This window comes from Hibiscus syriacus, unplaced genomic scaffold, assembly GCF_006381635.1.
Source record: "Hibiscus syriacus cultivar Baekdansim isolate YM2019G1 unplaced genomic scaffold, ASM638163v2 tig00013142_pilon, whole genome shotgun sequence".
Classification (NCBI taxonomy): Eukaryota; Viridiplantae; Streptophyta; class Magnoliopsida; order Malvales; family Malvaceae; genus Hibiscus; species Hibiscus syriacus.
In genome coordinates, this window is record NW_024062297.1 from 420,270 (window position 1) to 433,471 (window position 13,202).

The 13,202-nt window shown below is 35.5% G+C and overlaps 1 pseudogene; it reads right to left on the reverse strand.

Annotated features, from left to right (window-relative positions):
* Positions 1 to 1,284: 1,284 nt before the first annotated feature.
* Positions 1,285 to 10,703, reverse strand: LOC120205811 (annotated as a pseudogene).
* Between the last annotated feature and the right edge of the window lie 2,499 nt (positions 10,704 to 13,202).

Sequence of the window (13,202 nt, forward strand, 5' to 3'; positions counted from 1 at the left end):
ATATATATATATTCACATTATAATGTTATTTAATATATCAAAAAAAATTAAAATTATAAAATATATTAATAATATTATATTTTAAAGAAATTATTTTTAGTTAAAATAGGGACGAACGTAGAATTTGAGGCGAACTTAAACTTAAAAGGATAAAATAAAATTCCAAGGGGCAAACTAAAATTCTAGGGCAAAACAGATTTTCAATAGGAAACATATAGAAAATTTTTAAAATATATGGTAGTTTTAAATTTTTAGGGGGCAACTACCCCCACCCATCTCGATCCGTTCCTAGGGTAAAGTATTGTCGAGTGTGTAAAGTCTAAAGAGTATAAAGTATAAATAAGTCAACGAATTGATGGAAAGAAATTATTTGCAAGCAATTGTAATCAAATAATCAAATTGAGTGAAATATATATTCTATTGTGGTATATGAGCATGGACTTTAAATTTAGTAAAAATTGGACTTAAAATAAAGGATGAATGGAAGAAGTAAGAAAATTATAAAAAAAATTGAGGAACTAAATAGAAAAATAAAAAAATTATTAAAAATAAATTAAAAGTACATATGTATTATACAATGGTTTAGGAGCATATGATTCAAATTTTGTAAAAAATATAGACTCAAAATGAAGGAGAAACTGAAGGAATAATGAAATCAAGGGCTAAATCGTAAAATTATTAAAATACCTAGTCAAATTTTTTATTTTTTGAGTAACTCGAAATTACAAAATTCAACTCTACTCAAACTCAAAAACTGAATTGATAATTCGAGTAGACTCAAAAAACTCAAAATTAAAAAAAATCAAATTTTCAAATCGAGTAGAGTTTTACTAACCCCTACTTCTAAGGGTTTATACAACATATATTAGAAATGCAGAGCCACCGAGCACCAAACTTCCACCTATGCACTTTGTAAACCACAGTTCTCACCCTGGGCACCGAAACAATACCGATTGTTGGGGGTTCGACTGATTACCTAACATAATTTCTTTACTTAATTCCAGCTGGCGGTTGCATTGGAGATGTAGGATTAGGAGGACAATCGGAGAAGAATATTTGTGATATAAGACGAATCTACACTCTTTAAAGGAGGTGAATAGATAACCTTATTGTTATCTCGATCTAGGAATGACAAAAACAATGGCCTTGAATTGTAAGTATGGCTGCAACAAAGAAGATAAGTAAAGAGGATTAGTATATAAAGGAATGAATAAGTAAATAAATGATGAAATAAAGATAAGAAAGAGTTGCCTGAAGAATTGAAGATGATGATGTTGGTGGTCTTCAATGGAAGATGGTTGATGGTGTTAAAGTTGAAAGGATGATGGTGATGAAAGTGTATATCAAACACGCCAAAGAAGAAGCTATGCTAGAGAGTTCAACTCCAGTTTTCACAAACTTACTCGAGGGATGGTAATGGTGTCTTAAACCCACTAGATATGAAATCTAGGAATTATAAGAATCAAGGTGGAAAGTTTGACGCTACAAGTATAGAAATATACATACTTATCGATAAAGTTCTTAAAGAACTTGGAAGAAAGATTATCTTTTCAACTATACCAACAGACCAAAGGAGCTTTTTGTACTGTTTACGAACCTGATGCCCCCTCACATGAGCCTGAAATTAATGATAAGCAGAATAAACAGGTAATTCATACTACAAATCAAGGGACCAAAAGAGAAAACACAAAAAGAAACTTTAGTCTGTTGTTAATAGTTGTACAGATAATCAAGAGACATCAACGGTAGTAATTAAGAATTAAGAATCTCTCTTGAAACTTTCCATAATCCTGCCTAATATGAAAACAAACAAAAAAAAGGTTACTGATGTAAATTGTAAAGTACCTGAATTTTCACAATTCGATTTCTTATCTTCAAAAATTCATTCCTTCCTTTCCAGCCACGATACTTATGTTGGATCTTCGAAGCTGCAGTGTGCAAATAGTGTCTAAAATGATTCATCTTTTGATGCCTATTCCAAGACCCAAGAATACTAAGATCAAGTGATACTTCAGACATCATCATTGCCTGTAGTTGATTGTAAATGGGAAAAGCGAGCTCGAAATGCAGATTGAATTAGCGCAGCTGCATGATCTGATTTTCTAACAGCAGTAAGGGACCCTTTCAATGCACAATTCTCATCTAATGCCCCATTAGACGGAGCAACTTGCGAAGCAGTCTCAACGGCCTCTTGTGCTGCCATAGTTGTAGCATCATTATCTACCGAATTTTGGTTAACAGTCAATGAAGAAAGACGGGTGATCAAATCAGCTTCAGCTCGGTATCCAACTATTCCTTTGTGACCTCTACTTGATGCTAAGTCAGTTGCGGTTCTTCCACCAGGGAAATTTGGTTTGGGATCATCAATAGCACCAGGAGATGTGCCTAGTTTAATAAGCGCAATGACTGTTTCTTCTCTGGAAAAAGAAAATGACCATCAATACAAAACCATCACAATTGAACACACGTATATTTAACACGAACAGATATATGAAGAAATTGTGCAAAGACTTGACCTTCCAAAATATGATGCCCAGTGAAGAGTCGATCTACCTCGAGCATCTCTAAAATTAGGACTTATCCCTGCAGAAGCTATAGGATCCATTGCCCACTCATAACCAAGAGAAGCAACCAAGTGTATAATTCCTTGACCTTTGTCATCTAGAATATGTGGACCTTTGCCATCTTCATGAACTTTGTTTATCAAGCACTCACGGAGTTTTTGTTTTAGCAAATTCAGAATCAATCCCTCTCTAGATTGTATACAATCATTTGCACTTGGTATTCCCGTTGAACATATGTTATTTTTCTACCAACATTTATCACAATCCTCAACAGCACTAACCAACCTCTTCCTCCTGGGGCCAACATGCAACGATTTTGCCAAACGAACTTGCAAGTGTATTTCCTCTTGTTCTGTGGTTTTAACACCTGTAATAAATGAAAATCCAGGTAGCTTTCGACGATATTCAAACTCCCTTGTCTCGCTGCATGCCAATCTGTTGCTGCAGGTGATATAAAGTGGGACACGTCCAGAAGCATGAGAAGGAACTTGACAACGAATGACATTGTTGGTCAAAACCTCGGCAGAAACTTCAATTTCACCAAACGTACAGCCCCATTTGGCAGCGCCGGAAAGCTCTTTGTTTCGTAAAAAATTTCCAACAAGTAAAGCCTGCTTAAGAAGCACGCATGGGTAAGTATGATTTCATGAAAAACAAATGACGCGCTAACAAAACATTACACGCAAATCATATTTCTGTACCTTTGTTTCAACACTTGAATAAGCCCAATCGGGTGAGAAATAAACAATGCTAAATAATTGTTCCTGGGAAAGAGTAGGACCCAAGGAATCGATATCCAACTGCATATGGCGGGATAAACTGGATACTTCCTTGTCATCAGTCTCAGTGTTAAGTGTATTCCAATAATTGGCAGAGTCAGAAGCCATCAAAGAATCATCACAATCTCCAATTTCTTTATACATCCGTCTTCTGAAGCTATCAAATTTTTTCAGCTCTCCTGGTTCGTCATTCTGTACATTGTCTTTGAATCATACCGTTGTAGCTCCTGCAGGAGATCAACTATCAATCTATAAATTTTCAACATACCTGGAAAAAACATACAAGGGAAATGGATTGATTCTAGGACATCACAAAGTATCATAGGTTACAAAAGCGATGGCTTAAGTTAATGGAAACAGAGGAACATCATTATATTAGTCATTTGTGTTTAAAACTGAAGCTGCTAAAAGATGCAAAGAGAAATGAATTACACTTATATGCTATACAACTTAAGGCACAGATTGCATACTTATCCAAAGCATACGCCAGATATAGCTCTAAGTTCTAAGCCATAATGCTGTTAAGAACTATGCGGAATACAAAATGCACGTGTCTTGTTATGACAGACCTGAATTAGCTTCCCTGGATATTCTCCGACTGCTTAAACACCTACATTGTTGATTAACTTGTCTGCACAAGTTACAGTATCTGAGATATCATGCACCCTCAACTGTGCTTCCCTATGAGTTATAAAGTCAGCTGTCCCAGGCTGTTCAACATAGAGCTTTTGATCTGGCGTGCTAACGGTATCTGTGGCCAAGTTATGGATGCCAGGCCAGAAACATGGCACAGAAAGAGTGCCATGATTAAAGTTAGATTCTGGAAAACCTGAAAAATGGAGGATGATCAGATCATAGATCTTAGAAATATATTAGAAGTTTCTAAAATAAAGTACTAAAGGCCTGAATTTTAGGGTAATGGTTATTTTTTTCACGCTCTCAATTATTATTTTGAAGGTGATAACGACACAATGAGGATTCCAATGTGATTAACCTCACCAGCAACTTCAGGTTCAATTGAAGCAGTACAAGATAAGGAACCATATACAGGTTGGTCGGGAGAATCGGCACTTGGATAATCCCTGGAGTCAACATCCTCAAATTCAGGACATAATGTTTTCCCAATTCCAATCAACTCTGCTCATCGATGCAGGAGATATCTCAATTGTAGCAGCAGGTGAATTTTCCTGTGCTAGGGACGGAGCTGAAGCAGTTTGCAGGCTAACACTCTGTGATCCTGGGTCCGGTAGTAAATGGAAGGTTTCAGACCTGCACCCCTGCAAAGAATGAATGCATTGAATTGCATAGAGTGGACATATGCAATTTAAAAAATCAAACCAGAGACAATTAAAGTCTACGAGTTAAAGCATGGATCCTCCAAGATATCTGCAACCTAAAGAGCATTTATTGTTGACACAAAGCATAGAATTTTTTGCAATGTCTTTATCTTAATTCCTAAGAAGATGGGCAAAGAGAGAGAAAGAGAGTAAGATTATACCTCGTTTACTTCTCTGTAATGAACAAAAACAATATGTTCAAACTCCCTGAAAACAGAATTATAACAACATGAAAATACAAAACATTGAAGAATAGACTAAGCAATATTTGATAAAGAAGGATTATCAAATATACTTTCTAAATGAATAAATTGAAATGGTGTCGCTGAAAACTGTTTTGGAAGTGTATATAGCCAGAAAACCACTCACCCATCAAGCATCCAGTATCAACGTTTTTCTGAAAATTCTCATTAAACTGACCATGTGCATAGTAACAATGAAGAACATCCACACTTTCAACCTACAAAAGTGAATTAGAAAACAACTTACAAAAAGTACATGAACAAGTTTCACCAAAATATACAGAAATCGAGTTTGATATGATAGATGCCTTTAGAAAGTAATGAGCTCAATTTAAAAATGTAGTCTTAGGGATGTGAAGACTCAATTTAACCAAATTAATGAAAGCATGGCATATAAAGCTAGTTAAGACCTTACCTGATGTGATCACGCCTACCTTGGATCCAAAAGTGATGCCTCAAGGTCCCATTACTAGATCAAGGGCCAAACAATTCAGGGAAGTACTCTTAACTAAGTGTCTTGATGCCTTCAATTCATTTGATAACTTAACACCATCCAATGTTAAGTTGTATAATGTTTTAATAGCTAAAGAGTAACTTAGCATATCCACATATTTATGATTGATACACAATGTTATAAGTATGTTAAGATTAGTCTTGCATTTATTTAAGCATGATTCATTACATTCAAGAAATGGAAGCATTCTTAATTATTCATTTGATAGCTCATGTGCATTCATTTTAGCTCCTAAGTCTTATACATTAGCTTACATATGTTATATCCTTATGTACTTAGCTCATGACATGCATACATAGCTCACAAGATCATGTTCATGCACGGAAGCAAGGTAATTAGATCATACAAGCTCAATGCATTTGATTTACCTTGTTTTCTTTGCACATGTAGGTACATGGAAGCATGACACACATTGGGGCAGCTTGTGGGAGTATTTGGGATCTATATACAGCTCACAATTAGCTCACAAACATCATGACAGCTCGTGGAACACAATGGGAAGCTCAACTCAGCTGGAGGAGCTCAAGACTACTCATCTCAGCTAGTAGGACTATTTGAAGACAAGTTGCTGAAAGTGACAAAAAATGTGGCTGAACATAGCTGAAGGAGATGCTAAGGAGCTTATGAGATCACGGCTAAGAAGATTCTTCTCCACCAGCCCTTGCATTACTAGCTAGCTATACACATGCAAGCTTGAAGATAGCTCAACTCACGCCTAAGGCTGCTGCACATGTTTGGTCTTCATCATATGCATAAGGCTACACCATAAGCCCCCTAGAGAACCATGTGCATGCCTTGTGACCAGCCAAGCCATGTGCTATACGTGTGCCTCCTTTACGCGCCAAAGATGAATGGTTACATAACCATTCGGCCAAGAAGCCCTCACCCTTCAAATTGGTGCCAACTTGAAAGGACTCAAGCAATATTCAGACATGAGACATTCCCCCTCTAACTAGCCGAATCATCACCTACGCATTCATCTTAATTCTTTAATTAAATTATGTATTTTCAAACAAACACAAGGGCTAGCCGAACCATTATGTTTCTGTTCGGCCATGTCCCTTAAATTCCTATAAATAGGCTAGTCCTATTCATTTTGTAAACACACCTTTCATATTATTTAAGTGAGATTATTCTCTTTTCTCAAGTCCTTGTGACTTTTATCGACTTATGAAGTAAGTTAATTATTTGTGTCGTAAACCCCTATTCCTTGATACTTGTGATTCTTATCTCCTCATAGATAGCGGGTCCAAGTCCTTTGTTACCACCCCTTAGAAAAATTTGTAAGGCTGGGTCTTTGCTCATTGTAGCACTGGTTATTCCTTGGTTTTTTAAGATACTATCCTCACCAATCATCCTTTGTTTCATCATCCATACCATAGCCATATCAACATACTTCCGCTACCAATCCTTAACATAAATAGCCCTCCATTTCACTTTTACATCAACTACCAATCCATCTATTTGAACCATTCACTTATGTAGGTTGTTTTGCTTCCTTCCTAGATCTACAATCTATTTAAGGTAGAAGTACCTTACATCAAGCGGTATTCAGAGCTTTGGTGGAAGAAACAAAAGTGAAAAAAAAGAAGTACAAGTGAAGTGCAAGTGAAGAAATGAAAAAATCAGCAAATAAATTGCAAGCACTCAAAGAAGAAAACAAGGAAGAAAAGAAAATAAAATTGAAAAAGTTGAAAGCACACAACAACAAGGTTCATCACCAAGCAATTTAAGTATCTAAAATTGACTGTGGTGATAGAAAGTTTGTGAAGTGACTTTGTGTAAGTAACCTATTTATTCTCTTCCTTCTTATTTCTAAGTCACCATTTTCATTATATTTTGCTTTCCATTCCTACTAACCATTTATAGCCGACGCACAACAAGAAAACTTTACTTGGTATAGTTTTGAGTAAAGTTAGTTAGAACTCGAGATAAAGAAATTGAGAGGAAAAAGGCTTGAGCGTGGGAGACTAGAAGAGAACTAGTAAAAGCCTTGAAGTCCTAGAGTGCAAACACGAGCAGATTGAGTGAAATTCAAGTTTCCTTGGAGTAAACTCGTGAGGCTTTGTGAGAGCATTAGTCGGTAAGGTCTTATACACATTTCCTTTTTTATCTTGCTAACATGTCTCTTCCATCCAACATATTTATAGTTAAAAGGACTTTCAACATTAAAAGTCAAGAAGATGAATAAAGAGAGAATATATTCTATACAAAATGTCATGTGGGAGATAAAATATATGTAGTGATCATCGATGGAGGAAGTTGTAAAAATGTAACAAGCACTCACATAGTGGAAAAGTTGGGCCTAAAGACTTCCAAGCAACCTCATCCTTACAAACTCCAGTGGCTCAATGATGTGGGGAAGCAAAGGTAACCAAACAAGTTGTTGTTCCTTTCTCCATTGGAAGATACAAGGATGAAGTTCTTTATGATGTGGTGCCCATGAGCGCAAGTCACATTATATTAGGACGACCCTAACAATTTGACAAGAAGGCTACTTGTAACACCCACAACCCGTACCTGACCCAGATACGAGTCCGAGATGTCACATTGACTTTTTAAAACAATATTCTTAACAAAATAATAAAACGTTTGGACTTATATAACTAAAATACGATAATATACATAGGTTTATACAAAGTTCATCAAAATGCTCAGAGCATACACAACTTAACAGTTTGATTACATGCCAACATTCATTTACATAACAAAATGACTTACTGATTAAGTTGCTTTTGATCTGATAGTTGCAGGAGTAATGTTGTCAAGCTGCTTAATTTGTCTCATCTACTTTCTCGGATCCTACGTGTGAAACACTCACACGCTAAGTCATCTACTTAGAGAGCCAATATAATAATAACAAGGAAATGTAATGAAAATGCCATAATGAGATGGAATGTAATGAAATCATATACTTAATCAACGCAGTTTAAATCACCCTGTTCCTTACCCATAAGCATATTAAATTAACATTAATGAATTCAAATTAATATGTTTATTGACCCATGATACCATACTGAGAACCTAATGTATGTGAGTACTATGAGGTTGTGCACTATTCTGTCATCACAGCTCATATAAATGCACCGAAGTGCCATGTAGAATTGCACCGAAGTGCCGCGTAGAAATGCACCGTAGTGCCATATAAGATGTCCCTAAGGACCACGTAGAAGATTCCTTAAGAATCATATACATATGCTAAGGATCAAGTATATGTCTCAAAATACCTCACACATGTTCCAAAGAATACATATATGTCCCGAAGGACCGCGTAGACCCTTTACTCTTGGCATGCCAACTATACATATAGCTCTCATCTACATAACATGGGCATTTCTCAATTTACATAGTATATCACATAGACATATAATTTTCATACCTTCATCATATTTCTCATATAACTTTGCATACATATTCATTTAAAACATATTACACAATGCACATAGTATGAATTCCTATTATGTTTCATAATATGAAATGAATCATGCATCAATGTATTGAATCTAGACTTATCACAAGTCTAGAACTGGATACACTACTATAATCATATTATGCATATGCACTCACCTATATTCTTTGCCTTTCCCTCGATCGATCTTACTGAGCAATTGTTCTGGAACTTGTTTAGGCTTTGTATCTACATAAATATAATTTTCAAGATGATTATCAGATGCCTAAACCTTGTAATTTTATTCTAATAGCTTAAACAAATTTAATGAATCAATATTCAATTTTTCCTTTAGGGGGTATCGATACACCCCTTGAGGTATCGGTACCCTTACTGTATTCTGTTATTTTTTCGTTCAAGAGGGTATCAGTACTCTCACTATATTCTGTGATTCTTTTCATTTAAGAGGGTATCAGTACCTGTTTAATGGCACCGATACCCCTAGCCCAGAAATAACATTTTATGCACGAGAATTCTTCATTTCCATCTTAACACTTCCTATTTCATTCATTTACATATTCTTAGTTCATTTACATGTTATTAAAACTCATTTATACTCAATAATAACTTCTTTAACCCCCAAATCTTATCTTTCATATGTAATTCAAGAATTACACTTACTTTGCAACATGTTCTAAATTTAATTATAACACCTTATACTTCTTAATTAGCTTGATGACAAGTCAAATCCAACTTCCAATTCTTATTATGAACTCTATTCCAAGATTCCATTCAATAACTCCTAAGCTTTAATCTCCCCTAATTTAATCATCCTTTGATTTTAAGATAACTTTAGTATTCCATAAGCTTAGTTATCATCTAATGATCAATGAGCAACCCTAAATTCATCAAAATTCAATTAACAAGAAAACTTACCTTTAGCTTGGCTTCACGGTGGAGAAGAAGAATGAGGAAGAAGAGAAGTCTGGAACTTTTGTTCTTTCCAATGGCCTTCCACGTGGTATTAAAATATCCACCCAAAAGTAATATTTAATTACTCCCCTGCTAAAAGACTCATTTACCCTTTTAATTCTTCATTCTTTACTAAATTATCCTACACAAAACATTTCAGTTAAGTCCTTGAACTTTTCAATTTATCTAATTTGGTCACTGAATTTTAAATCTCACAATTTGATCACTAACCCGATATGAAGGATGTCACAAATCCCCCCTTAAGAAAACTCATCCTCGAATTTTTATTGCACGAATAGATGGGGGTATTGAAGTCACATATCCTCTTTGCGTTCCCACGTTGCCTCCTCTACTTTGTGATTTCTCCAAAGAACTTTGACCAATGGAACTGTTTTATTTCTCAATTGTTTGACTTCATAAGCCAATATTTGTATTGGTTCCTCTTAATAGGTCAAATCAGGTTGAACTTCTACTTGTTCTGGTGCAATGATGTGAGAGGGTCAGACCTATATCTTCGTAACATGGACATATGGAAGATGTTATGGATTTTCTCCATTTCCGGTGGCAAAGATAATTGATATGCCAATGGTCCTATTCTCTTAACAAGTTCATATGACCCGATGAATCTAAGACTTAACTTTCCTTTCCGACCAAATCGTAATACTTTCTTCCATGGAGATCCCTTCAGAAACACTTTATCTCCTACTTCAAATTCAATCTCTTTTCTTTTAAGGTTAGAATAGGACTTTTGCCGATCAAATGCTACTTTAAGATTATGTTGAATTTCTCGAACTTTCTCTTCCACATCTTGAATCAAATCCGGACCAAGCACGCTTCGATCTTTGATCTCATACCAGTTTAATGGCGTACGACATTTCCTCCTATATAACACTTCATAGGGTGCCATCTTAATACTGGACTGATAACTATTATTGTAAGCGAACTCTGCCAGTGGTAAATATTTCTCCCACGACCCTTTGAACTCAATGACACATGCTCTCAACATATCTTCCAAGATCTGAATAGTCCTTTCTGATTGTCCATAGGTCTGAGGATGAAAAGATGTACTAAAGTTTAAGCGAGTTCCCAAAGCTCCATGTAGGGATTTCCAAAATTTTGAAGTAAATCGAGGGTCTCTATCAGAAACTATAGAAACAGGTATTCCATGCAATCTAATAATTTCTCTAATATACATTTTCGCATACTTTTCCATAGAGAAATCAGTTTTGACGGGAAGGAAATATACTGACTTGGTCAATCGATCAACAATTACCTAGATTGAATCTCTTTTGTTCGAAGTCAAGGGTAACCTCGAAACAAAATCCATCATAACATTTTGCCATTTCCATTGAGGAATAGAAAGCGGTTGTAATAATTCTGACGGAACTTGATGTTCAGCTTTAAGTTGTTGACATGTTAAGTACATGGACATAAATTCAGTGATGCTTCGTTTCATCCATGGCCACCAATATTGATCCTTTAAATCCATATACGTCTTGGTTCCCTCCGGGTGCTTCGTCAATGGACTGCAATGAGCCTCTAATAATAAATATTTCTTCAAGTCCTCATTGTCAGGTATCACAATTATTCCTTTATAATACAAATTCTCATCCGATTTAACCTCAAAATCTTTAATCTCTTTATTATTTACTTGCTCTATTCTTTTCAAACATATTTCATATTTACTTTGTAATTCTCCTATTCGATCTAACCATGTTGGTTTAAGTTTAAACTCTCCACATAGACCATCGTCTCCAGTCAAAGATAACCTTGAATCCATAGCTCGTAAGGCTACAAACGTTTTTCTACTCAAAGCATCTGCTACCACATTAACCTTTCCTGGATGATAGTCAATTATTACATCATAATCTCTTAAAAACTCAACCCATCTCCTTTGCCTCAAATTAAGCTCTTTTTGAGTCATCAGATACTTCAAGCTTTTATGGTCTTTATACAAGTAATAACGTTCTCCATATAGACAGTGACACCAAATCTTGAGAGTGAATACCACTACAACCATTTTAAAATCATGGGTGGGGTAATGCTTTTCATGTGGTTTCAACTTTCTCGATGTATACACTACCACCTTCTCTTCTTGCATTAATATAAACCCCAACCCATTATGGGAAGAGTCACTGAATACAACAAAATTCTTGCCAGATTCCGGTTGAACCAATACAGGAGTTTCTTTCAGAATTACCTTTAAAGATTCAAAACTTTCTTGACATTCAGGAGTCCAAACAAACAATACATTCTTTCTTGTTAGCTTTGTTTAAGGTAGCACTATTATCGAAAAATTCTTAACAAATCTTCGATAATAACTGACAAGTCCAAGAAAACTCCAGACTTTAATACATTCTTTGGAACCTCCCAATCCAGAATATCTTTTATCTTTTAAGGGTCCACATGAATCCCATCTATGGAAATTACATGCCCGAGAAAAATCACTTCGTTAAGCCAAAACTCACATTTGGACAATTTGGCATAAAGCTTCTTATCTTTGAGAATTTGTAAAACTATCCTCAAATGTGCATTATGCTCTTCAATGGTTTCGGGTACACCAATATGTCATCAATAAAGACAACCACAAACTGGTCCAAATAGGGTTGAAAAATCCTGCTCATGAGATTCATGAAAGCAATTGGTGCATTCTTTACTCCAAATGGCATTACAATGAATTCATATGGCCATATCTCGTTCTAAAAGTTGTCTTTGGAATATCCTTCTCCTGAATCTTCAATTGGTGATAACTCGAACATAAGTTAATCTTCGAGAATACTGAAGCTCCATTTAATTGATCAAACAAGTCGTCAATTCAAGGAAGGGGATACTTATTCTTGATGGTTACCTTATTAAGCTGCCGATAATCAATGTAGAGATGCATTGACCTATCATTCTTCTTAACAAATAACACCAGAGCTCCCCAAGGCGACACACTTGGTCGAATAAATCCCTTCTCTAACAACTCTTGCAATTGATTCTTTAACTCTTGCAATTCTTTTGGAGCCATCCGATAAGGTGCCATTGCAATCAGAGTTGTTCCCAATATTACTTCGATTTGAAATTCTACTTCTCTATATAGAGGTAATCCTGGCAACTCAGCAGGGAAAACATCAGGGAACTCTCGAACTATTGGAATCTCATCTAACCCTTTCTCTTTAGCTCTTGTATCTATCACATTTGCAAGAAAACCTTGACATCCTTGTAGCATCAACTTCTTGGTAGACATCACTGATATTACATTTTCTAAAGGATTACACCAAATAAATATTGCCTATGCAAAATTTATCCACCACAAGCTAATGTAACCTATATGCAGCTAAATACAACTAAAATGATATGCATACTTTGTCTAGACGAGCAATAACTTAAGTGAAAATACTAGAAATTAAGTCTTTTTACGGAG